At 44.6% G+C, this 26,437-nt stretch overlaps 1 protein-coding gene and 3 pseudogenes across 1 annotated transcript in view; 3 read left to right on the top strand and 1 right to left on the bottom strand.

The window, feature by feature from the left end:
- LOC102869964 (protein bicaudal D homolog 2-like) overlaps positions 1-26,437 on the top strand; it is a 104,190-nt gene that overhangs the window by 42,879 nt on the left and 34,874 nt on the right. The window lies entirely within an intron of this gene.
- Positions 16,871-19,555, top strand: LOC102874013 (annotated as a pseudogene).
- The window catches only part of LOC102869564, a 12,928-nt pseudogene continuing 8,208 nt past the window's right edge, over positions 21,718-26,437 (bottom strand).
- On the top strand, positions 22,603-23,833 carry LOC102869160 (annotated as a pseudogene).

The raw sequence follows: 26,437 nt of genomic DNA, 5'->3' as shown, positions 1-26,437 counted from the left end.
AAGATCCATCTAACATCAGCTACAGTATCCCTAGTACCACGACCCCTTCTAAACCTGTACCTAGACCACAAGGCTGTTGTGCAAACAGAGCAAGGGAACACTGTTGTTGTGTGCTGTCCAGTGAAAACTGACTCACAGCTGACCTTCCAGTGAGTTTTAAGAGGCAGTAAATCCTATGGGAGGAGATTACCCATCCTTCTCCAGCAGAACAGCTGGGGGATTCAAAATGCATGCTTTTGGGATTGCAGCACAACTTCTTACCTCCAGGACACCAAAGCTCCCTCCCAAGAGAACACTGTTGTGTACGATGGAGTTAGAACTGACCTTCAAGCAGGTTTTAAAGCAGGTGACCTTCAAGCAGGTTTTCAAAGGCAGTTAATCGCACAGAAGGAGATTGCCCATCTTTCTCCCCTGTAGCAGTTGGTGGAGTCAAACTGTGTGCCTGCAGGATTGCAGCACAGCTTCTTGTCTCTAGGCCACCAGAGCTCAAGGTTTAAAGTTAAGAAAGATGTGCATTAGGGTTGTATTCTCTCTTCATAACTATTCAGTCTGTATGCTGAGCAACAAATCATTTGAGACGCAGGATTCTGTGAAGAAGAAAGTGGCCTCAGGATTGGAGGAAGACTCACCAATAATCTATGTTATTAGTTCCTGGCAGCCCTCGCGACAGGTTCCAGGCCTCAGGATAGTTTGTGATGGCCAGGATTGGTTCCACCACTGTGTCTGAAGCTGGGACCGTGGTTGCGGGGCCTGCACGTTGTGACCTGTTCACCGAAGGCCTTCTCGAGTTTCTGCAACTGGTTGTGCAACAGTTTGACTCTCATGTCCACTCTGTCAGAGAGAGAGTCAGGTTGAACTCCAAGAACAAACAGACAACCTAGCCACAGAACTGTCTCGTATCAGTGAGGATCACAAAATAGCCCTGCATCTTGACCCCTATGTGAAGAAATCACTTAATGCTCGGCACCAAGTTGTCTTGGTAACAACATTCTGCAGAATACTCAGGGTAGGCTGAGGTGTTTAAACCACAATGTTGCTAATGAAACAGCCTGGAGGAGAGTTTATACTCCTGTTTAAGCAAGCAGGTAACACAGGCCCAGAGTTGGACACAGGATCACAGTATCACAAGTACTGTTCCCAGCTGCCTTGTTTCAGCCACCATGAGAAGACTCTAGGAGATGCTTAATATCTGTAGACCTTGAGAGGGCAAAGTCTTACAGTTTGTATCTAAAACACATTCACACACACACACAAACCAACCACTAAGCAAACAAAACCCAACAACAACAAAAAAAACAAAACCCCCACATCAAAACACCTGACTCATTTATGTGGAAGGCTGAAGAAACAGGTGAAGAAAACTCAAGCTTCCAAAGGACTTAAGACTCACAGCTTTGCTCTCTCCCAGGAGTGAATTAAAGCTTCTAACTACCTACTTAAGACCCACCTCCTCTTTCTTCAGCAGGTTAACAAGGTAAGGCTTCTTTGCTGTGTACCTGGTTTAGGGACCTGGACTATCTCCTCTACTTGTGAGTTATTTTCGTTTGTTTACACCAAGGACTTGGAGGAGAAGAAAACAGGCAAAATCGAATTACCTCCTCTGGTAATTGCAAGGACTTGAATGTAGTAGCCACATTGCTAGAACCACTTAATTCAATAAATGCTTCAATAATAACAAAATAACTTATGTTATGCAAATGACACAAACTTGCTTGCAGGGAGTGAGAAGGACTTGAAATGCTTGCTACAGAAGATCAAAGAATACAACTTTCACTAGGGATTATATCTCAAGTCAAGAAAACAAATTTTCATCAGTAGACCAATAGGCAACATCATGCTAGATGGAGAAAAGATTGGAACTGTTAATGACTTCATCTTATTTGGATCCACAGTCAGTACCCTTGGTACCAGAAGTCAGGAGATATATTGCACTGGGAAAATCTGCAATCAGGGACCTCTCCAAATTTTTGAGAAGAGTATATTGATGTTGGTTTGTGGACTAAGGTGCACCTGATTCAGGCGGTCTTTCTAGTCACTTGCTATGCCTCTGAGCATTGGATAATGAATAAGAATTACAAAACATTTGATGCTTTTGAGTTGTGTTGTTGGAGAAGAGTACTGAATATCCCATGGACTGCCAAAAGAACAAACAGATATGTCTTGGAGAAAGTGCAGCCACAATGCAAAGTTTTGTCGCACATACTTCAGGGTATGTTGCTAGGAAAGGGACATCATGCTTAGAAAGGTGGTGGGACAGCAAAGGAGAGAAAGACCCTCAACAAGATGGATTGACACAGTGACTACAGCAATGGGCTCAAGAGATTGTGAGATACAGGGTAGAAGAGTTTTCAGATCTCTTCATAGGGTCGCTGTGGGTCATCCTTGACTTGACAACACCTAACCACAACATAATGTTTAGGCTTTTTCTGAATGTTCTTCAAACAGATTGTTGTTGTTGTTGTTGTTGTTGTTGTTATGTGCCATCGAGTCGCCTGTGACTCATAGCGACCCTGTGTACAACAGCCCTAAACTCTGCTCTGTCCTGTGCCAATCGCAACGTTTCTGATACACCCATCCCGATTACCCCAGTCACTGAATCACCTCATAGGGGGCCTTCCCCATCTGTGCTGTCCCTCCACCCTACCAAGCATGTCCCTCCTTGTAACATGTCCAAAGTATGTTAGACAGAGCCTTAGAATCCTTGCCTCCGAGGAGCAGCCCAGTTTGACCCTTTCTAGGTTGAGTCTGTTTGTTTTCCTAGTAGTCCATAGTACCCTCAATACTTTTCTCCAGCACCACAACTCAAAGGTATCAATTCTCCTTCTATCCTCCTTAGTCATTGTCCAACTCTCTGATGCATAACAAGTGATAGCAAAGACCATGGCCTGTATCAGATGCACCTTAGTCTCCAGAGAGACACCATTGCTCTTCAGTACTTTGGAGAGATCCCTAACAGCAGACTTTCCCATGGCAATACATCTTCTAATTTCCTGGCTACTGGTGCCGAGAGTGTTGACTGTGGAGCCAAGCAAATAATCTCAATCCCTTCACCATCCATCCTGATGCTGCCAATTGGCCCAGTGGTGAGAATCTTTGTCTTCTTAACATTGAGCCTCAATCCATATTGGAGGTTATAGTCCTTGACCCTCTGCAGCAAGCGCTTCAGGTCCTCCTCAGTTTCAGCAAGCAGGGTTGTATCATCTGCATATTGCAGATTGTTGATAGATCTTCCACCAATCTTGACCCCACATTTCTCTTCATAGAGCCCAGCCTCCCGGATAATCTCTTCTGCATACAGGACACATCCCTGGCGTACACCCTTCCCAGTTTCGAACCATGTAGTGTTTCCTTGCCCTAGTCTGATGACTGCCTCTTGGTCGAAGTATAGGTTTCACATTAGGACCATCAAGTGTTCTGGGATTCCCATTCTTCTCAGAGTCAGCCACAGTTTGTTATGACCCACACAGTCAAATGCCTTTGCATAGTCAGTGAAATACAGATATACATTTCCTCTGGTATTCCCTGCTTTTAGCTAAAATCCATCTAACATTAGCTACTAATCTCTTCAAACAGATTAGTATCAAGGAATTTGTTAATTCTTTCTTCCTCTATGGAATTGTTACCTATTTCTGATATTGTTAATATTCTGGATTTCTAGTTGTTTTGTGTGATTACTAAGTGTGCTTATTTTGTTATTTATTCTTGTATTGTTTTTCTGAATTCTTCTAAAATTTTGTCCGTTTTCCTTGATATATTTAAGGATCCTTTTTAATTCTTTGTCAAGTTGTTCTCTTACCATTTTTTCTCAGTATGGGTTTTTTCCCATTTGTTTTCCTAACTTGTTTGAGCCATTTTGTCTTGTATTTTTGTACCTCTTGTTACTTGCTGTCTCCAAGACATTAAGTTTAATTTTAGTTAATTACACTCTAGATGTTAGAACAGGACTTCTCAGTATCTGCTATCTATAAGAAAATACTACCCAAAAGGAGAAAGTTTATCCACTGTGCATGGATGATTTAAAGATTCATACCTATTGAGTGCAAATTAAGGCAGCCTACAGGAACTGTGTATGTATACTGTTACAACTAGGTGGATATTAGATGAGGATTTAAGGTGTCCTGCTCATGGGCTGGCACAGTTGTCTGTTAGGGTGAGATATGATTGGTGTACTGGTGAGATAATGTGCTTGGTGGGATGGTCACCTGGATGTAATGCAGGGAGCCCTCTCGCTATCACTTACTTGGGTGCTATATATGTGCACTGGAAGTTACCAAGTGGCTGGAGCAAGGATCACTGGCAGCTGGCATCGGATCATGAGTTCTGAGTGGGTGGAGTTAAACTGGTGTAGGTGGAGTGGGCATAAGGCACCTCTCCAAGCAGAGAGTTCAGGCAGCTGAGACTGATGAGGCTACGGTTAATACATCCTTGGGGATGAAGGAGTGTCCCAATCTTTTAGAGTACAGTGTGTGAAAGAATGTACAGGCTGTTCATAGGTCCCCAGCATGGGTGACTGGGTGGAAGAGGGTGCATAGCCTGTCCGTGGGCCTCCACTGTAGGTGACTGAGTGGAAGAGGGTACACGGCCTATGTGAAGGGCCCCAGCGTGAGTAACTGAGTTCTGTCTTTCACTTAGGTCTGTGGCTTAGTGGTAAGTAGCTGCTCCTTGCACTCTAATGAGTTTTGAAACCCTTTGGCTTGAATATATTGGTTTTGCAGGTAAATTCATCAGTTGGTACATATTCATGAGCCTTGTGATTGTGAAACTCGATGGACTCTGCTTGGAGGGTGATATCCTTCTTTCACTGTAGCTCATTCTTGCTCCTTCACTGCCTTTCTCTCCAGCCTCACAAGAAGTAAAATTGCTGAAGGAATGACAGTATGCAAAAACTTTGCTGGAAAAGGCAGAAGCAAACCATTACAGGTTCATAGATGTAAACATGCTTCTGTGCCAACAGTGCAGGGCTGAACTGTTATGCCTAATGATGGCCTCAGTGCTTGAGAAGTCCTGAATCTTCCTTCTCCTAGTGGGCCCACTGCTCCTATGAACCATGGCCTTTAGTAGTCATTCGCATGTTAACAGAGCACGGTTGTTTCATGAGTACCTAGCTTCCCTAGTGAGGAGTTTCAGTGAGAATACCACTTTGAAGTGGGAAAAAACAAACAACTCATTGCTTTTGACCCTCTGTTGGATTTCTGGGGCTATAAAACTTGTTGGAGGAGATTGTCCATTCTCTCTCAATGAGCTACTGGCAATTAAAATTGCCAGAGAGAGGTGACTTTTGATTTATCAGTGTTAACTCTCTGTGAACTAGCCCACCAGAGCTCCCTTGAAATAGAAAGCAAACAACTTGTTATCTAGTCAGAACCAGCTTTTAGCTGACTCTTCAGCAGGTTTGCAGAAGCTGTTAATCACTTAGGAGGCAATTGCCCATATTTCCATATAGCCTCTGGTGGATTCGAACCATCCATTTAGCAGTGCAGCTGCCCACAGACTATGCCACCAGAGCTCTCTAAATACAAAAGAAATGGATGAATGGACATCTCATGGCATCCTTCCATTTATGTGGACAGGTGGAGAGTTGGAAAGCTGAGAATGCTAAACATCTGCTATCCATGAGCAAGATCATGGGTCAGTCAAAAAATGGGCTGATCCTTTGACTCTGTGGTCCCCAGATATGAGACTGTTGCTGGGCCACAGATCCTCAAAGGCCCAGCCATGTCTTTTGTCCTTGAACTGATCTTATCTTAAAGTAAGCATCAGCAAGTGCTTCCTAACCCAAAGGGCACATAGAAAAACCATTTGACAAGTGAACATTTGAAGCATCTTCAAGGTGCTTTGCCAGGACTACTCAACTGAGGTTTCAGTTCCACCTGGAAGAATGGGTCAAAGCCTGGGCTAGACTAAGCTTTCTACCTGCCAGTCAGCTGTGGCCCAACAATGCAACCCAGCTACACAGCCACCTTGGCAGGTGTTGGGGCAGCAGCTCGTAGAACTTGAGGACTTTTTCAGATGCCTGATGATAGGTCTTTTTCGGAGTACTGTCCACCCTCCCATGTAGGCATATGATAACATCTGGGAAAGTGTGGGTGAGCATGCTTCACTGTGGAACTTGGTTCTGGCAACCACATCTTACCTTATTGGAATGTGCATGTCTATGTTTCCTGGCTTTGAATAGCCAAACTAGTTTAGGAAGAAAAGACGTTCTTGTACTGCCTTTCCTGCTGAGCTGGTTCTCAGTGGCAATCTCTTCCCTGTTGAAACTCTGGTAGCCAGCCTGCAGCTTACGTGTTACAGCTTCTGTCTGGAGGTCAAGAGAGAGGGCTGTCCTGATGTCTCATCAGTACATCAGTGGCTGTGAGGCCAGACCTCAGGTGGCTATGTCTGGGGTCTGAAGTCAGCTCTGTTGCACTTACTTATGATTATCTTTGACACCAGAACTGTTCAGGAGATGGGGTGGGTGGGTGGGAGTGTATTGTCCAGATTGTTTCATAGGTGATAATAAGGAGGAAGCCCTGGACTCCTATTGGAGAATTTTTCTTTTGGGCAATTAGGTGGCTCTCACTGGCCAGCTGGCATTTTGGACTGAGTCTAGCCTACCCACACAGCCTTGCTGCAGCTGGCTTGCAGGAAAGAGTCATGACCACCTATATTTCTTCATAGTTGTCTCACATGGGCTATTTCTATCTGTAGTGCCCTGGCTATGGTAACACATGCCATCCATGTGACACTTGGGATGCCATATCCTTGGTTGGGCATTGCTCTCTACACAAGCATGCTGTTGCACAAACAGATGGATCCTAGCACCTGTCCACAGATGGCAGAGCTAGGTCTGCACCCAGGCAGCTCTACTCCTTAACCACTGGCTCTCCTCATCCCCTACAAGTGCTTGAGCAAAGCAGGTTTTCCTGCATGATGGTGCTTCCATTCGGCTGTAGGCCTTTGGGTTACTATCTATGCTTCCAAGCATGTCGCCTGCTGGACCTGTCCGATACTGTAGGTCTTACCTCTGTGCTCTTGCTGTCGTGGTAACTCACCCTTGGAGACTTCATCCTTTCAGGCCCTGTCTCTTTTCCTTCTCTGCACTTGCTGAAGAGATAGAAGAGACTCCAGGCTGGATGGGGAGCATAGAGGCAAAGGTCTTAGGAGCTTACGCTCTTCCTCAGAGGAGCATCTACCTGCCATAACAGGCCCAGAGAGGCCACCACCCTGCTGGTGAGGGCCCAGAGGAACTTCCAGCACTGGCTTGCTGCATCCTGGTCCTGTTGGGACTCGCCTGACCTGAGAGGGGAGTCACAGTCCCCTCAAATTCAGGACAAGCGGAGTATGACAGGAAACCTTTGATGAACTAACCTTTGGTGAGACTCTGTTTTGTGCCAGGCATCCTTCGAGATTTGTGCTGACAAAACTTAATTCCATTTGGCGTGGAGGCTGAGGTGTGGTGGGGAGAGTTGAGTCATTTTTCCAGGGTTGCCTAGTCAGGACAGGTTGGAGCTGAAGTGAGCACCCAGATTTGTCCCCTGGGTCCCAGCTGGCTTAGCACACTGATCCCTAGGGGAGAAGTTTGCAAGACTGGAATAGCCTCTGGGGATGCATGAATCTACTTAGAAATCCCACTCCTCTTTAACTGTTGTCCTCCCTCTCAACCTGTTCTGAGGCTATGACTGCACATAATTCTACCTGCTGTGTTTGAATTGTAATTTCTCTTGAATGCCCACAGTTTAGTAACTGATAAACACATGATGCTGTGAGATCAGAGTGGAGGCAGCAGCTGGACTTGAGAGTCCAGTATCTGATGAGGCCCCACTTTACCATGAACTGCAAGATTTGAGGAAAAGAGATTTCTGTGTCCGTGGGTCACCTCCTTTCTGGGATCTTCTTGTTCTAGATAGGTAGATAGGTTTACCCTCTCAAGAGTGTAGGGCCACCGTGAGGTCCACCATTGTGAGGTGCTGTCACCTTACTGAGGTCCACTGTTGTGAAGTCTGTCACCATGAGGTCCCCTTTTCTGTGAGGTCTACCACTTACTGTAAGGTTCATCACCACGAGGTCCCTGTCATCGTGAAGTCCATCACCATGAGTTCCCCCTCACTTTAAAGTGTCTGTCACTGTGAGGTCCATCTCCATGAGGTCCCCATCACCATGAGGTCCCTGTCGCCATGAAGTGTCCATCACTGTGAGGTCCCTATTGCCATAAGGTGTTGTTACCTTGAGGGGTCCACCACTGTGAGGGGTCCATTTCACAAGATCTCTGTCACCATGAGGGGTTCATGGCCACTAGGGGTCTGTTGCCGCAAGGACCTCGTCACTGCATGATCCTATCACTGTGAAATCCATCGCCATGAGGTCTCTGTCCCCCTTAGGAGTCTGTTTTTGTGAGGTCCCCATCACCATGAGGGGTCCATCAACATGAGGTCCCTGTCGCCGTGAGGGGTTTGTCACCGTGAGGTCGCCATCACTGTGAAGTCCCTGTCACTGGGAGGGGTCTGTCACCATGAAGTCCATCACTGATATTCTTGTCTGACCAGAAGGGGCAGGGAGAGAAGGTGGAACAGTGACCCCCATTTATGTACCATGGAACTTTTCAGTAGCTGGCTTTTTTAAAGTGGATTATTTGAGACACCCCTGCCTGGACTCAAATCTTGTATTACAGGTGATTTGTTCGTCATATCCCCATAACTTTTCTCTGAGGAATCATATAAAGTTAATAATTAAAAATGTGTTTCTCACCTAAGACCAAGAACAATAATAGTAAACACATTAGAAATATTTTGTGGAAGAAAATGGTGTCTAATAAATTTTATTCCTTTAAAAAAAAATGTGTTTCTAGCCGATAGTAAAGAGCAAGCTCTGCAGATGCTTAAGCATGGGAAGCATGAGAAGTGCTGGCAGGGCACGTCAACACTTGCTTTCCCAGAGTCTCTGGTCCCACACAGCCTGAAGTGTTCACAGACTTTACTAGAGCAGTTGTCAGGCCGTGACAGACCGTCACTCCCCATGAGCTCAAAGGACTGCCAGGCATTTAAGTAACTTTACATAGGGAGGGCTCACATTTCAGAGACTTGCACATTGAAGTCCCTGGATTGTGGGGCCTGTGCTCACAGGTCAGCTTTCAAATTGTCCCACACACCCGTCAGCAGGTTCTGTCATGTATGGCCATAGGGGACTAGGTGGAGCATCAGTGATGCAGAGAGGATGGTCAGCCATGTGGTGCTGGCCAGAGAGCTGGCCAAAGCTAGCTCTCCTTGTAGGAGCTGGCCCTAAATATGGAACTGCGTGGATTCCCTTCCTCTTAGCTTATGATGTGCCCCTTCCTGTCCTTGCATCAGTTCCTTTCAGACAGCAGAGGGGCAGGCAGCCTGGACACAGGACAAGACTTCTGGGTCTCCCCAGTGGAGCAGAAACCCCAAGCACAAGGACTAGGCTAATGGGATCTTTTTGGAAAGAAGCGGGTGAGTAGGGTCTTTGTTCAGAAATCCATACCTGTGACTCAGGGGTTGCTCACCAAGTAATAATATAAGTGTGTGCGAGCTGGCCATGTGCTTTCACTCCCCCCTCCCCCTCCAGTGTATTCATGGAACCTCAGCTCTGCTGAGTGTCTAGAAATCAAACTGTAGAAGATACCCAGGAAAACTTTTTAAAACCCAGGATACTGTAGTTGTTGATTGTAAATCTCTTCTTGTTCTCTGCCGGTGCTAGGTTCTGCATCATTGCCCTGTTAGGAGTCTTGATCTTGACCTATGTTTGGGGACAGTAGTATAGCTTCTGGACAGCTAATGGAGACTTCCTGCAATTCTGGTCTGGGGTTCCTGAGCACCATCTGCCCTGTGCACTTGGGATGGGACTGGGCTAGTAGGATAGTTTTGCTGCCTGAGTGTCATAATGTGAAAACAGTGGGCCTGCCAGAGACTTCTCTGCATCCCTAAGACCATCGGACATTTGCACTTGCCTGGCTCCAGCACCCACCTGGCACCTCTGCCTGACCTTTTGTAATTCTTTCTCCATGTACTGGCTTGACCCGGAAGGATGTCAGTAGCAGAGGGCTCATAATCAGCAGAGACGTTTCCGTTCATGGGGCTTGACCCTAGCTGCGCTTGGCAGAGACTTGAAGAAACTCCTGCCATCCTGACCCTTCACACTGCTGATTTTCCTGGTAGGTCAAGAGAGATGGGGTCCCTCTGTCTCATGCTCTTGATTCATGGTGACCTGTGCCGTCATGCTGGCTGCTTGCTCTTACCCTGCAGCACAGTGATGAGACCTTTCCTTACCAGGCAGCATCACCTTCCTGTAGCCTTCTCTGTAGCCTCAGCTCTGAGTGCCATCAAGGTAGTAGCCTGGTTCCTAGGCTCTCCCATCTGCTTCTTATTTTGTGATACTCTAGGCCTTTCTGTGAGGTTAGAAGGGTGGGCCAGTCTCTGGGTCTCCCTCCTGTCCATTTCTGCTGGACTTGGGTAACTCAACACATATTTACATCATCTTCGCTCACATGTAGGGCCTAAATGTTGGTTTCAGTCCAGTGGATATTGATCAAGTGTTTCTAAGTACTAGGACCATAAAGCTGTAAAGTGAATAGGTACAGTCTGTGAATAATTATTAACTCAAGTGGTCTGAGATAGGGGAACAGGCCTGAGCTTCACTCTGAGTGGCACATCAAGTAGTTTGTCAAAGGTGCATAGGATCCAAGAAGGCAGAGAAGAGAGAGTGGGATGGGCTAGGAAAAACGTACTACTCCAAAGCATCAAAGACCCAAAAGCAGAGAAGCTGCAGTTTGTTGGGTGGTAAGAGTGTGAGGAGGAATGAGGCTGAGTTTTAGAAGTCAGTGTGCTAATGGCAAGGGGAGTCCTGGAGTAAAGAACAGAGGTTCTTTTATAGGCTCACCTCATTGAGGCTGCTGGACAGAGGAAGGGTGGTGAGTGTGGCAACTCTTGAGATAGGGCTACTGGGTGACTAGTGTCTAACCAACCTGACAAATGAAGTGTACTAATTATCCTAACCTTTATGACTATGCCTTGAATTTGGTGATATCATTAATCTGTGTCATAGAGGAGGAAATTGAGGCACATCAGAATTGGTGGTCACCCCAGGAGAAAAGTGGAGGATCAGCGAAGAATGGGACTACTCCAACTATGGGCTGTAGTGTGGCAGAGATGATGAGAATGGCACAGAATAGGACAGGGCTCAGATCTAGTGTTCATGGGGCCACTGGACTGTACCTAACAACAGGGGATGACCCAGCTGCACCTCTGCTGTGGGATGAAAGCCAGTGAGTCATGTAAGAGGTGGACCAACCAAGTCAGCAACAAATGTTGGCTACCTTTCAATGAGACGGGCCCTGGGGGCAGGAGGTTGGACATGGAGATAGGGTGGGGTGGTAGATGCTGGGCTCACATCTTTCCTGTGAATATCCCTGCTTTGTCTGGGTGCCTACTTTCCATTCTGGGGAGCTGTTATGGGTCAAGCCCTTTCTGCACAGCACAGTACTGGCTCAGTACAAGCCATTTCACCTCAGTTGTGCCTTGGTACCCCCACTTGCAGTATGAGAGAATCATGGCATGTCTTATATTGAAGTTAATGACCCAAGCTACTTACCTCTTCTTGGCCCCTGGCATAAATCCATGACGTAGACCTCAGGTTTTCTTTCCTACCTCAGCTTTGCCAGCCTACTTGGATTTCCTACTCATGTTTGGAACAAACTCTTGGTGCTTGTCAGAGATTTGTTCCTTTGTTCATGCTGCTTGATCCCACGAGATACCCATCCTCTTCCACACATTTGGCATTGAAATTTTGCCCTTAGAGTTCTCTGAACTCTTCCTGACTAGAAACCCTTCCACCTCTATTTGATGTAAAGCTAATTCCCTCCTGAAGTGCCTCTTGGGGAAGAGGCCAGACCTCCCTAGCTGTGTCCAGCCTTGGGCCTCTGATAGGAACAACGTTTTGTGTCCACAGGGGTGCGACAAAGCAAACTCAAACCAGAACTTTTACCCAGCATACTTGCTGAAACTGTGGTCTTATCCCTGGATGCTGCCCTGTCATAGTGTGTCTGGCCTAGATAGCTTCTCAGTCTGCATTGAGAACAATGTCTGCTTCTTTGGCAGGCTAGAGGGTGCTTGCCTTAAGGCCACATCACCAGCACACCTCTGCCTGAGGACCAGCTAAGAGCCATTTGAGTCAGCAGTGTGGGAGTGCCTCACCCATTCTCCTTTCTTCTTTAGAGAGAAGATGGTAGAGATAGACTTTGCAAAGCCAGATCTAGAAAACAGGTTCCACAGAGAGCCTGGCCTGAGCCGGTTCAACAGGGGAAGCAGGGAAAGCCACAAAGACTGGACAAGTAAGCCTGTCCAGCTGGTGACTCTTGAGGTCAGATGAAGAGTATAGCTCACAGAAGTCTGTGCATTTCCTTAAAGAGATCTCCAGCAGTGCAGTTGACTTGGAAGAAGGGAGTAACTGTAGGTTCCCAGAGGGAAGCAGGGGTTGAAGTGGACTTAAAAGGCTGTACCATACAGTTTAAGGCGAGCCTAGAAGAAATAGAGAAGTTGGGCTGAGTGACCAGGGCACTGTCTTTACCTTTCTCATCCCCAGCCTGCTCTTCAATAAGAAAGGCCCAATGACCCCAGTAACTTCTGTCCTATAGGCTCACATTCTGCAGGTTGAGAGTAGGATGTTCCCAAACCACCCAGGTTTTCTTAAATAGGTATACTTAATGTGACACCATCACCAGCCATCAAGACCTTTTCCATCACCCCTAAATGTTTCTTCATGCTCACTTTTAATCCTTCCTGCTTACTTTCCATCCCCAGGCAATCATGACTCAATTTGCATTTTTTTAGCATTTTACATAAGTGCAATCATATAATATTTACTGTTTGGGGGTTCTTCCTGTTGGTCTGTCTTTGCACTGAGTGTTGTTTTAAGTTTATTCCTGTTACTGTGTTTATACCAGTAGTTGATTTCTTTATATTTCTGAATAGTAATCACTGAATGACTGTACCACCCTTTGAGTTGTAGTGCTGGAGAAGAGTTTTGAACATACCATGGACTGCCAAGAGAATAAAGAGGTCTGTCTTGTAAAGGATAAAACCAAGCTGCTCCTTGGAGGCAAGAATTTTTTTTTTTTAAATTTAGGTTGTTTATTTTTCATTTCAGTGAACATCTACAGAGATTTTGGGATTCCATTCATTCATTGTTGCACCCTTCTCCCCGCACAAACCCCTCCCCCCTCGCTTTTGCTCCTCTCCTTGAAAAGTGAAAGAAAAACTCCCTCATTGGTACACAGTCCCCCCCGCACCTCCCCAAAACCCACCCCCTACCCCCAAATATAATCCACTCTACAACCCTCATTGCATACTCCTACGATAAAAATAATGCCCTAAAATATAATACTTTTAGACTATTCTCTCCCCCATAGACTTCAATGCCGTAAACATATTTCATCCAGTTTTTCTCAGTCTTACCCCCACCCCAATGCCAGCCTCATTCTACAACGGTGGCACCATGTAGCATTTGTCTCTTTGTGACTGAGATACCTCACTCAGCATAATGTCCTCCAGGGTCACCCATTTTGAATAATATTGCATGAGTTCCTTGTTTTTCAATGCAGCATAGTATTCCATTGTGCAAATATACCACAGCTTCTCTACCCATTCGTTTGTTGATGGGCATTTAGGTTGTTTCCAACTCCTTGCTATTGTAAACAAAGCCACGATAAACATGGGTATACATATATCTACTTGGATGTCATTTATGGTCTCTTTAGGGTATATTCCCAGTAGTGGAATTGCTGGGTCAAATGGTATCTTTATTTGCAACTTTTTGAGAAAGCGCCACAATGCTTTCCACAGTGGTTGCACCATTTTACACTCCCACCAACAGTGAATAAGGGTTCCAGTCTCTCCACAACCTCGCCAGCATTTGTTGCTTGCTGTTCTGTTAAATTTTGCTAGTCTTACTGGAGTGAGATGATATCTCATGGTTGTCTTGATTTGCATCTCTCTCAGGGCTAGGGATTTTGAACATTTCTTCATGTGCTTGTTGGCCATCTGAATGTCTTCCTTGGTGAAGTGTCTGTTCATATCCTGTGCCCATTTTTCAATTGGATTATTCTCCTTTATCTTGTTGTGGTGCTCGAGTATTTTATAAATTCTAGCTATAAGTCCCTTGTCTGACATGTCATTACCAAAAACTTTTTCCCAGTCTGTGGCTTCCCTTTTAACCCTGTTGGAGAAGTTTCTGGATGCGCATAGGGATTTGATTCTTAGAAGGTCCCATTCATCTATTTTATCTTCTCCTGGTTGTAAATTTTTCAGAATACTGGGAAGACTCTTTATGTTGTGGATTAGGACTGCTAAAGTTTTTCCAAGCTTTTCTTGAATGCAGTTTACAGTCCTTGGTTTTAGTCCTAGGTCCATGATCCACCTTGAGTTGGTTTTTGTATATGGAGTGAGGTGGGGATCTTGTTTAATTCTTCTGCAGATAGTTTTCCAATTTTGCCAACACCATTTGTTAAAAAGGCTGTCATTTCCCCACCTAACTGATTTCATCTCTTTGTCAAAAATCAATTGCCCATAAATAGATGGTCTGATTTCCAGGTTCTCAATTCTATTCCATTGATCTATGCATCTGTCATTGTACCAGTACCATGCTGTCTTGACTACCACGGCAGTGTAGTAGGATTTTAAGGGAGGCAAGAATTTTAAAGCTCTGTCTCACATACTTTGGGCACATGACCAGGAGGAACCAATCTTTGAAGAATTGCATCATGCTTGAAAGGATAGAGGAACAGTGTAGGAAAGGAACACTCTGGATGAGATGGATTGACACAGTGATTGCATTAATGGGGGTAGGTGTATTGGAGACAGACTGGTGCAGGATAGGGCAGGGTTTACAGCTATTGTACATGGGGTTATTATGAGTCACAAGCAACTCAGTGGCACATAAGTGGAGCTGTCTCATGGCTTAGTGGAAAGGAGTGCTGCTCCCAACCCAAAGGCATGTGGTTCAGATCCTCTACCTGCTATACTAGAGAAAAATGGACAGACTCCTGTGTGATTTATTGCCTTCAGAAACCTGCTGGAGGGTCAGCTATGGGTTGGTTCCCATTCAGTGGTATATAACAACAATTCCATTAATAGTTATTTGGATTGTTTCTAGTGATTTTTGTTTGTTATTTTAATGCTGTTACATTAAATCTGCTGATATATATTATATATTTATGTATAAAAGTATAAGTCTGTATATAAGTCTTTGTATGGATGAATGGCTTAACTTCATAGATATATTCCTTTTTTTCAAATGTTTTTGTTGTTTTAAACTTTTTTTTAATATTATTTTTTAATGTGTGTACTATCAAATCAGTTCTGACTGCAGAAGGAGATTGTCCCTCCTTCTTCAGCAGAGCAGTGTAGCTTCTTTCCACTAAGCCACCAGAGCTTGCCTATTCCTAACTTTTTTTAAAAACTACCAAAATTTTTCCCAAAATAATTGTACCATTTTATATCACTTGGTAAAGTAGAAGGTTGCAGGCTATTGAACAGTTGAGAATGGTTATGATGAAATCAGAAGGGGACCCAAAGAAACGGGGCTCTCTGGAGTCCTCCTTCGAATGAGACAAGGATGAAGTGGAGACATGATCAGTGATGATGACAAAATTTAAATCATATCAGCCACCAAAAAATGGCCCTGCTGACGGGCCTTCCGCTGAAAGAAGGCAACATATATATAACTGAGAAAATATATTGCTGCTGTGCTAATAAGAGCGCACGGGAGCAGGTGAAAAGGACGCCAGTTGGTAGCCACCTGGATATTTGGAATATGGCAGAAAGAATAACATTAATAGGCTTAGAATTATACAAAATGGTCTCTGTGGTCACCCATCCGACCATGAGGCAGCGCCTACATGGAGCCGTTCATGGGGACCAAAGAGTGTCTTTCCATTCCTAGGTTAAAACTGCCTGTCAGGCTGCCTAGTTAAATGAGGCAGACACACACCCCACCTTCCCCACCCTCAGTAGCTCTGGAAGAATTACAAGATGTGATCAGGGAACTGATGGGAATGAAACATGTCATTTACACTGCAAATGCCGTGGGATCCTGTAGTAAGCTATTCTGGTGTAAAGGTTTTGATTTTACAATCCACCCCAGTCAGTGGTATGGAACATTAGTTTCTGTTTTGAATCCTATGATTTGGCCAGCCAGTTCCACTCGCTGCCAAGGCTGCTGCTGATCTTGGGGGCATAGAGAAGCTTATATCCCAGCCACTGAGGCCCCTAAGAGAAAAGGAAAAAAATCTGACAAACAAAAGGAATCTTTCTAGGTAACCCAAAACCAGGTGTGATCAGTCCTCACAGCTGCTGGCACTCTTCCAGGGAAGAAATACAAGCAACCAATTACTGCCTTAATTCACCTGTGACTAAAACTCAGCCCTGGGCAGCAATTTACTAAGGATCCAAGTACTCATCAAGGAAAGAGAAGGAGGAAGAACTCAATAACTGTGTTCTCAGTGCACCCTCTGCATGGGAAACCTCAGCCCCCAAATAAAGAGATTATAGGGAACCAGAGGCTCTATGTGGAATTGACTTTCGGTCTCCAAAAAATAAACAAGATTGTTTTGGCTCTAGTGGATACAGATGCCAAGTGCACATTGACACATGGGAATGTCTATAAATCTCTAGGGCGTTTGTAATCTATTGATGGAAACTGTGAGAAGTGACATCAAGAAAATCAGGCAGATCTACCTCCCAAGAAATCTTTAGTGTACCTACATTCATGTATAGATACACACACATCACTGCCAAAGTTTATTTTAGGAATGGATATCTTAGGAGGAATTAGACTGCATTGTGCTGCAGCCTGCAGTCTTGGGCCCGCACCACCCGCCATGGAGCCCAACCCCACCAGTCCCACTTCCTCAGGTGGTGCAGTGGTGTGGCTATCCGTGAGTTCTGGCTGCAAGTAAGAACAAAAAAGACCATAGTGTGGGGTAGGCTAAGTGTACCCTGGTTCATTTACCCCTCCCCTCAGAGAGTTGTTAATGTAAAATCCCCCCCCCCCCCCGAGGACATGAAGAAATCACAGCCATGATAGCTGAGCAGCCTCATCCGGTCAATCAAGACACCAGAGGAGTCTTAGAATGACAGTGGATTCCCAGCAGTTAAATAAGGTCACTCCCTCTCTTCATGCTGCTGTCCATGTTATGCTATCTCATGTCTCTCTTGAATGAGACAATAGGGGAGTGTTTTGGGACTTACCATTTTGTATTAGATTTGACTCATACTTTCTTCAGTATCCCTGTTGCCCCCCAAAGTAAAAAACCATTTCCCTTTGAATTGCAAGGGAACACTGTATATTAAAAATGCTACCTCATACAACCCACCTATATGTCACACTAGATCTAAAATGATGAAAACACCTGAAGGGCATCTTGTCACATTACATTGATGTGCCCACCTGTAACTTTCCTCTTGCTATTTCATAAAACTGCTCTACAGGTATTATCATATTTGCAATCTAGAGGATGGGTAGTCAGTGATACCAAACTACAGAGGCCTGAATCATGTTTAATTTTTGGATATTGTCTGGATGGGCAAGAAAAAAATTGTACCTGAGGCAGTAATAGATGATGTTAAAACTTATACTCTCCCTACTGAAAACTAAAGAACTGCTTTCTTGGGTCTTTTAGGATAATGGAGGCCCTTCATTCCACACTTAGCCCAGCTATTTTCCCCTTTGTACTGACTAGTATGTAAAGGGCTGGTTTAGGATGGGACTATTGAAGATGATCTAGCATTTCAGAAGGCTAAAGTGACCAACCCATGATGGACAATGTTTGGTGGATTAAAAAAAACTTGGAAGCAGGAATGACATCCATTTCCAAAATAGCTTGCTTCTGGAAACCCTAAGAACTTGGAGAAATGATGAAAGTTATACAAGTGTTCAGGTCTTTAATTCATAGGGTCACTATGAGTCCTTTACAACTTGATGGCACTTAACAACAACAACAAAGTGACCAACAGATTTAGACTTTGTTGTTCTTGTTTTTACTGTTAGGTGCCATTGAGTACCCTGTGAAAAACAGATCTGAACCCTGGCCTGACCTGTGCCCTTCTCATCATCCTGATACGCTCCAGCCCATTGCTGCAGTATCGTTCTTCAGGCAGTCCATGGAATATTTGGTACTCTTCTCCAACACCACAGTTTGAAGATGTCAGTTGTTCTTCTGTCATCTTTCTTTATTCATTGTTCAACATATAGATATATAGCAAGTGATTAAGACCATGGCCTGAATATCATTGTTCAAACTTAAGATTATTGCTTAGTTGTCAAACTAATTATCATTGCTCCTCCACACTTTGGAGAGGTCCCTGATAGTGGATTTCCCCAATGCAACATATTTCTTGATCTGACTGCTATTATCAAAGGATTGTGGATCCAAGTAAAAGGACACCATTGATAATTTCAATCTTGTCTCCGTCTGTCATGATGTTGCTTATTGATCCAGTGGTGAGGGTTTTTGTCTTGATGTTGAGATACAATCCACATGGAAGACTGTATTCTTTGATTTTTGTGGAGGAAGTATTTAAAATCTTCCTCACTGTCAGCAAGAGTGTATGATCTGGGAGCTGGTCCCATTGTGCTGCAGCCTGCAGTCTTGGGCCCGCACCACCCGCCATGGAGCCCAACCCCACCAGCCCCACTTCCTCAGGTGGTGCAGTGGTGTGGCTATCCGTGAGGGCTGGTTCTGCAAGTCCTGCAGGCTATGGCCTAACCAGTCCTTGTTGCTGCAGGTGGAGCAGCTGTTGCACCATCAGTGCTCGCGGTACTAGGACATCCTTGTCTTCTGCAGTAATACCTACAGCAACGTGCTGGTGTTGGATGGCATCATCCAGTGCACCGAGAGGGATGAGTTCTCCTGCCAGGAGATGATTGCCAACCTACTCCTTTGCAGCCACTCAACTCTCACCAAGGTGCTGATCATTTGGGGTAGGGATGGAAGCGTCCTGTGGGAAGTGGTAAAACACCCTTCAGTGCAGGCCGTGGTCCAGTGTGAAATCGATGAGGATGTCATCCAAGTCTCTTAAGACATTTCTTCCAGGCATGGCAGTTGGCTACTCCAGCTTAAAGCTGACCCTCCATGTAGGTCGTGGTTTTGAATTCATGAAGCATTACCAGGATGCTTTTGATGTTATCACGGACTTCTCAGACCCCATGGGCCCTTCAGAGAGCCTCTTCTAAGAATCCTACTACCAGCTCATGAAGACAGCCCTCAGGGAGGATGCCAGGGGGAATGCCAGTGACTGCACCTGGATCTCATCAAGGAGATATGGCAGTTCTGCAAGTCCCTCTTCCCTGTGGTGGCCTATGCCTACTACACCATCCCCATCTACCCAGAGGCCAGATCAGCTTCATGCTGTGCAGCAAGAACCAGAGCACCAACTTCCGGAAGCTGGTGCAGCAGCTGATGCAGGTGGAGCAGAGGCAGCTCAAGTACTACAACTCAGATGTGCACAGGGTGGCCTTCGTGCTGCCAGAGTTTGCCCACAGGGCCCTGAATGATGTGAGCTGAGCACAGAGCTGCTGTTGCCACCACCACCCAGAAACCTCAGATTAGGGAGCCGCAGGGTGCCCGGACCCCCCACCCCCACACAGGACTCTGCAGGCTCTCATCAACCAAGTAAGTGTTACTGGCCCCAGAATGCTGCCCTCCTGGGCAGACTGTGTCTTTCTCTCTGTGCAGCGCCCAGCCTCCAAGCCTATACTAGCTCTGTACAGCACCTTCTCTGCCTTCTATTGCTCCTCACTCGCCAAATGTGCATTTAAAACAAAACAAAACAAAAAGACGGTATCATCTGTGTAATGCAGGTTTTTTTAGAGTCTTCCTCCAATCCTGATGCCATGTTCTTCATAGAGTCCAGCTTCTCGAATAATGTACTCAGTGTACAGATTGACTAGGTATGGAGAAAGGATAGAATCTTGAGTACCCTTTTTCCTGTTTTTAAAGAATGCATTGTTCCTTTGCTCCATTTGGACAGCAACTCTCTACTGCTATGATCTCTTCTAAACCCAGCTTAAACTTCTGGCAGTTCTCTGTTAATGGTACTGTTCTTGCTGTTTATGATCGATCTTCAGCAGTATTTTACTTTAATGTGATATTAAACAATTTCCACGTTTGTTGGATTGCCTATCTTGGGCATGGGAACATCCTCCAAAATTCCTGGCAGAAACTGGTGAACATTCCCAGGGCTACATCTATTAGTTGAAATATGTCAGTTGATCTCCCATCAATTTCTGGAGCTTTATTTTTTGCCAGTGCCCTTGTACTTTTTCTGTCTTTACTATTGGCTGTTGATATAAGTACTTCTTAAAATATTTCCATATTGGCCAGTTCAGTCTTTAGGCACTATAAAGCCAGGTCAAGAATGTGAATTGATAGGAGCCAGTTACCCCAATGGATATGGATGGCATAAGTGACACCTGCAGCAAAGCTGGCAAATTCCACTTGGATTCTGGTTTCAGTTGTGTAAAGAGGCAAAGACCAATACAACCCCTTAGAGAAACAATATGTGCAGAGTGTAATAGTTTACAACTAGTATAAGACATCACCAAGGATGCTTCTGGGGACACATCCCCACTTAGGCATAGACCCCACATAGGTCAGAGTCTTTGCAAAATCCTAATCAGGGTGTCACAGACAAGTACTCTTGCCAGATTGCTTGCCTATTTCCAGCAGCATCACATTCTTGCTAGCTAGTCCACTGAGTGAATGAACACCAGGTTTTAAAACTAGCCACATACACAACTACTGAAGATGCAGTCATTCTCACTCTGTCTGACACTACATGTAAGAACCATATTGCTGAAGGAATAGGACCCATACCAGAAGACATGTGGTATACTGACAGGGCCGCTCAGGTGAATCCTCCACAGTGAACAGATGTGGCCATCCAGCCCTCCAGTTTGTGGATAGACCATGGTGACAGGCAGCATAGCCAGTGGGCTAAGCTCAGAGCTGCATGACTGGTCTGAAAACATGAATACCTAGCCCTATTACTTTGTATATGGACAGTGGAGCTGTCTTCAATGGTCTTAACTCCATAGCTTACTTAGTAGAAGCAACAAAAGTGAACAATAATCCATCACCTCTTGTTCCCCCCCCATGTATTCTCACCTATCTTCTTTCATTAGTATTATTATTACTATTATTATTATTATTATTATTGTCAGTGAACATTTGCAGAGACTTTGGATTTCCATTCATTGTTGCATTTTTCTCCCTGCCTACCCCTTCCCCCAATTCACTCTTCTCTTTGAAAAGTTAAAGAAAAATTCTTTCACTGTTATACAGTCCCTCCCCACCAAGTCCACTCCAGTATGCAGCCTTCATTCTGGACTCCTGTCATAATGCCTAATCATATATCGCTTTTAAACAGTTCTCTCATCTGTGTCAATGCAGTATACATTTATTCCCTATTTCTCAGTCTCCCCTCATGTTAGTTCCGTTTTACAACAGTGGCACTATACAATATTTGTCTTTTTGGGACTGAGATATTTTACTCAGCATAATGTCCTCCATGGTCACCCATTTTGTATAATATTTCATGAGTTCTTTGTTTTTCTTTTTTTTCCCCCATGAGACATCTGCACACATTTTATTAGATGCTTAGAAGGGTTTTTAGGAGCTTCTTCTCTCTGCGTCCCAACAGCTGTATCCCAAGTTGTACACAAGGATCACATCTGGACATAAGACAAGGTGACATCACCTTTGATCTCCATTTGTCCACCGTCCAGAAGGCCGTGAGCCAATGGGAGAAGTCAAAGAGGTGGTGGCCATTGGCATAAACTTTGAAACAGTCAATGTCACATTGAATGGACAGTTCAAAGAACTGTGAAGGACCAAATGTGTTATAGGAAATGTTTCCTCTCCTAGGGTCCCAGTGAGCCATTCAAATTGCTGTTCTGAACCACTGCATGCTTATTCATGTTGCAGACCAAGGGTAAAGTATTTTTATTCTTTTAAATCATAATTTTGTGGTCATCAAGACGAGCATGATTTCTTCAAGATTCATTCTTGCTTGTTTTTTGTTCTCTTCATGCTTTATATATAATCAAACAAATATAGCCAATTAAGCAAAATAAGTTCACAAAAATACTTCCAAAACTCTCCATATGAGCAGAAGGATTCAGGTTGAATATTCCTGAGAATCATTTCTATTGCTATATTAACACAGTCTTTGTCAAAACCAGTTCTGATTAATCTCCTTTGTTCTTTGCCATTCCCTGTCACTCCTTCCTGAGAGAGATTTCACCCTGATACATTAAGAAAGGGGGTGCCACATTCTCTTAGCTACTTCCTGCTGGAAAAGGGTGTTGTAGATCTCAGGGTAAAGATCTTCTCTTACTACTCTAAAGGGCCCCTTTGGCAATAGGAAACACATAGACTATTGTGGAGATTGATTTTGGAATTTAGATGCACGGTTATCAGTGGTACTTAAGGGTACAGGTTCATATCCTTGAAGATGCATCATGTTAACATGGAACTGTTGCAGCCTAGAAGACACAAATTTAACTAACAAGTTAAAAGTACATGAGCCGCACTCGCTCCCGTTGGCGATCATGGTGGCCGCGGCCACGATGGCGACCTCGAGGTCTGCGCGGAAGCGGCTGCTCAAGGAGGAGGACATGACCAAGGTGGAGTTCGAGACCAGCAAGGAGATGGACGTCACGCCTGCGTTTGACACCATGGGCCTGGGGGAGGACCTGCTGCATGACATCTACGCCTATGGTTTTGAAAAGCCATCAGCAATTCAGCAGCGAGCCATCAAGCAGATAATTAAAGGGAGGGATGTCATTGCTCAGTCTCAGTCTGGTACCGGCAAGATGGCAACTTTCAGTATTTCCGTCCTCCAGTGTCTGGATATTCAGGTCCGGGAAACCCAAGCTCTGATTCTGGCTCCCACGAGAGTTAGCTGTGCAGATTCAGAAGGGCCTGCTTGCTCTTGGCGACTACGTGAACGTCCAGTGTCACGCCTGCATCGGGGGCACCAGTGTGGGGGAGGACATCAGGAAGCTGGACTACGGGCAGCATGTCGTCGCTGGCACACCTGGCCACGTCTTCGACATGATCTGGCGCCAGAGCCTGAGGACACGAGCCATCAAGATGCTGGTCTTGGATGAGGCCGACAAGATGCTCAACAAAGGTTTCAAAGAACAGATCTATGACGAGTATAGGTACTTGCCTCCGGCCACACAGGTGGTGCTCATCAGTGCCACACTGCCCCACGAGATCCTGGAGATGACCAACAAGTTCATGACCGACCCCATCCACATCTTGGTGAAACGTGATGAACTGACACTGGAAGGCATCAAGCAGTTCTTCGTGGCTGTGGAACGAGAAGAGTGGAAGTTTGACACTCTGTGTGACCTGTACGACACGCTGACCATCACGCAGGCGGTCATCTTCTGCAACACCAAGAGGAAGGTTGACTGGCTGATGGAGAAGATGCGAGAAGCCAACTTCACTGTCTCCTCAATGCACGGCAACATGCCCCAGAAGGAGCGAGAGTCCATTATGAAGGAATTCAGATCTGGCGCCAGCCGCGTGTTCATCTCCACAGATGTCTGGGCCCGGGGGCTGGATGTCCCTCAAGTCTCCCTCATTATCAACTATGACCTCCCCAACAACAGAGAGTTATACATACACAGAATTGGGTGTTCTGGGCGATATGGCCGGAAGGGTACGGCCATTAACTTCGTGAAGAATGACATCTGCATCCTCCGAGACATTGAGCAGTACTACTCCACCCAGATTCACAAGATGCCCATGAACATTGCGGATCTTATCTGAAGGCCTGGACTGCTGGGCAGCAGAGAGGTGGGAGCTGCTTCTCACCTGTTATGGATTCTCACCTTGGAACCATCCACAGGCAACTCTGATTTAACAGGAGCCCCTGTGGCCCATCCCAACAGAAGCTGGGGGTCCAACGGTCTTTTCTTACCCACATGTAAATAATATTGTAGACTTTTTCATTAAAGATAAAACCTTTAAAAAAAAGGGAAAAAGAAAAAAAAGTACATGAGCCAAAAATCAAAAGCAATAATATTCCAACTAGAAGTTCTAACAGTGGCACAAACCAAGTTACAGAAGGAAGATAATTCTTAAAATAAAAGTCTTATTGGCTGGCACTTTGTCTATTATAGTATAAAGGTTAGAAACCATACGATGTAGAGGCACAACTATGTCATTTATTGTTTTTAAGTCCTGGACAAAATTCCATTTACTGTTGGGTTGTTTGACAGCCAGGAAGTCCACATGCAAGGCAGAGGTGGAATAAAGAACTGCTTATGAGGTTTTCTGTTAATTCCAACAACTAAGGAATAGTGGGAAGAGAGTGGACCTGAGAAGCTTGTGGGACCGAATAGGCTCCTGTGCCCAGGAGAGAATGGATAGACTTACCCGCAACGCCAGTGCTCACCCATGGCTCTTCTGGGAGGGCCTGAATTGTTGAAGTGTCCCCCTTTGTTTCCAGCTGGGAGCTGGGACCTGTCAGTCCTCTGTTGGCCCTGAGGTCCTCATGTGAGCCACCCTTGGCCAAGTGTCCTTCAGATCCACACTTAAAGCAAGTGACTGGGAGCTTTCTGCCTACCCTCTTGCTTACCTGTGGTTCACTTGTGACACTGTCTACTGAAGTGGCCCTGCCTTCCACAGTGGAAGCAACTCTGACCTCCTTTATTACCTTTGGGTGGCATTGTTTATGAGTAAGACTTCCTTTTATTGACAAAGGCCCTAAACTGGCAGCAGTAGCTCCCCCAATAGTTTTGACTATTCTCTGGTCTTTTCCCTCTAGATCCCAGTTATTAAAAGAGGGGAAAATTTAAACATGTATATAACAAATAATTTTGAACAATATAATCTTTTCCGTTTAAGGCTAGTAATATTATCAGTACAATTGTACGAATACTTTCCAATCCAAAGAGATACATGTTCTAATGCAGCTCCTATTTTTCATAAATTTTTTTGTAAGAAAAATGCTGTAAATGTGGATACAGTTCCACTATTCCTCTTCCATGCCATGATATAGTGTTATTAGCATGAGCAGTTATAAATTCATTGCCTTCCTTACTCTTAACTTAAATTTTTGGTGTTTCTATGCTGACAAGTGGAACCGACAAGGCTCCAATCAATGGCACTTCCATAGGAAGTATTAATTAAAACTCGTCTTTACTCTATTCACATTGTCTCCAATGTATCCATTCTCTAAGAAAGATAAAGGAAGCAACTGACAGGGAGGAATATCACAATAACCCAAAGTTGCTATTGGTATCTCCATGAAAACTACACCCTTGAAACAGCTGCTAAAGAGATATATTGTTACCCAAACTTTATAAAGCCAGTTAACTACTTTTAACAAGGGAGTATTAGAAATACATGCCCAGTAGTTGGTATTATCTGCCATTCTGCAGCTTCGTCCTCATCAAAGTGTGGCCTCTTTTGACTCATCTTGGGGTTTCATGTTTCTGGAGGGCACCCACAACATTTCTGTGCCTGTAGAGATATAAGCAAATCCTCACCCCCACCTAATAACAAATCCCTTTTTCCATTCATTAGTTAGAGGTTCCTTATAATATATGTTGTTGTTGTTGTTGTTAGGTGCTGTCGAGTCGCAGGCAACTAATAGCGACCCTATGAAGGAGAGTCCTCTACGCTTGGGTGCCCTTCTTCCTCTCTCCAGGTTCATAGGGTTTCCGGAGGCAAGCTATTACGGAAGTGGATGCCTCTTCTCCTTCTATTATAATATATAGGTTGATTCAATTCTTTAGATGATTGTAATATCCAATGTCTTTCAGCTGGAGTTTCTCCATTTTCATTAGCATTTTAAAAATTTAAAGTAAATAAGTCTTTTTGAAAAATAGTTAGAAAAAAAGAAAAATAGTTAGAGGAGATGATATTCATCCCATCGCATCTCCCCCCTTCTGTTTTTTCAACATAGTTTGTAAAGACAATCCTTTCTATTATAGCTTGTCCTGCAGTAACATAATAATAGCATATAACTCAGCCTGTTGATCAGAGGTCAAGTCAGTTTTAACTACTTTATTATCTTTACCATTAGTAAAACCGATATAACTTATCTTAACTGATAAGTATCCATTTGGTCCCTTTACCTGATTTCCTTTTTTATTACAAACACAAAGTTGGAAGGACTAGTGGTTTAATATGACCCGCTAAAAATAGTTCCTGAACTAATTATTCTAACACTTCTAATTTGTCTCTTGGCTGCAAGCAGGGAATACCAGAGGAATGTCTATCTGTGTTTCATTGACTATGCAAAGGCATTTGACTGTGTAGATCATAACAAACTGTGGTTGACTCTGAGAAGAATGGGAATCCCAGAACACTTGATCGTTCTAATGTGAAACTTATACTTGGACCAGGAGGCAGTCGTCAGAACAG

Source organism: Elephantulus edwardii, unplaced genomic scaffold, assembly GCF_000299155.1.
Source record: "Elephantulus edwardii isolate Elephantulus edwardi_28Jun2011 unplaced genomic scaffold, EleEdw1.0 scaffold00292, whole genome shotgun sequence".
NCBI classification, from domain to species: Eukaryota; Metazoa; Chordata; class Mammalia; order Macroscelidea; family Macroscelididae; genus Elephantulus; species Elephantulus edwardii.
The sequence above is the reverse complement of the archived record's forward strand: the minus strand, read 5'-3'. Positions and strand labels throughout refer to the sequence as shown.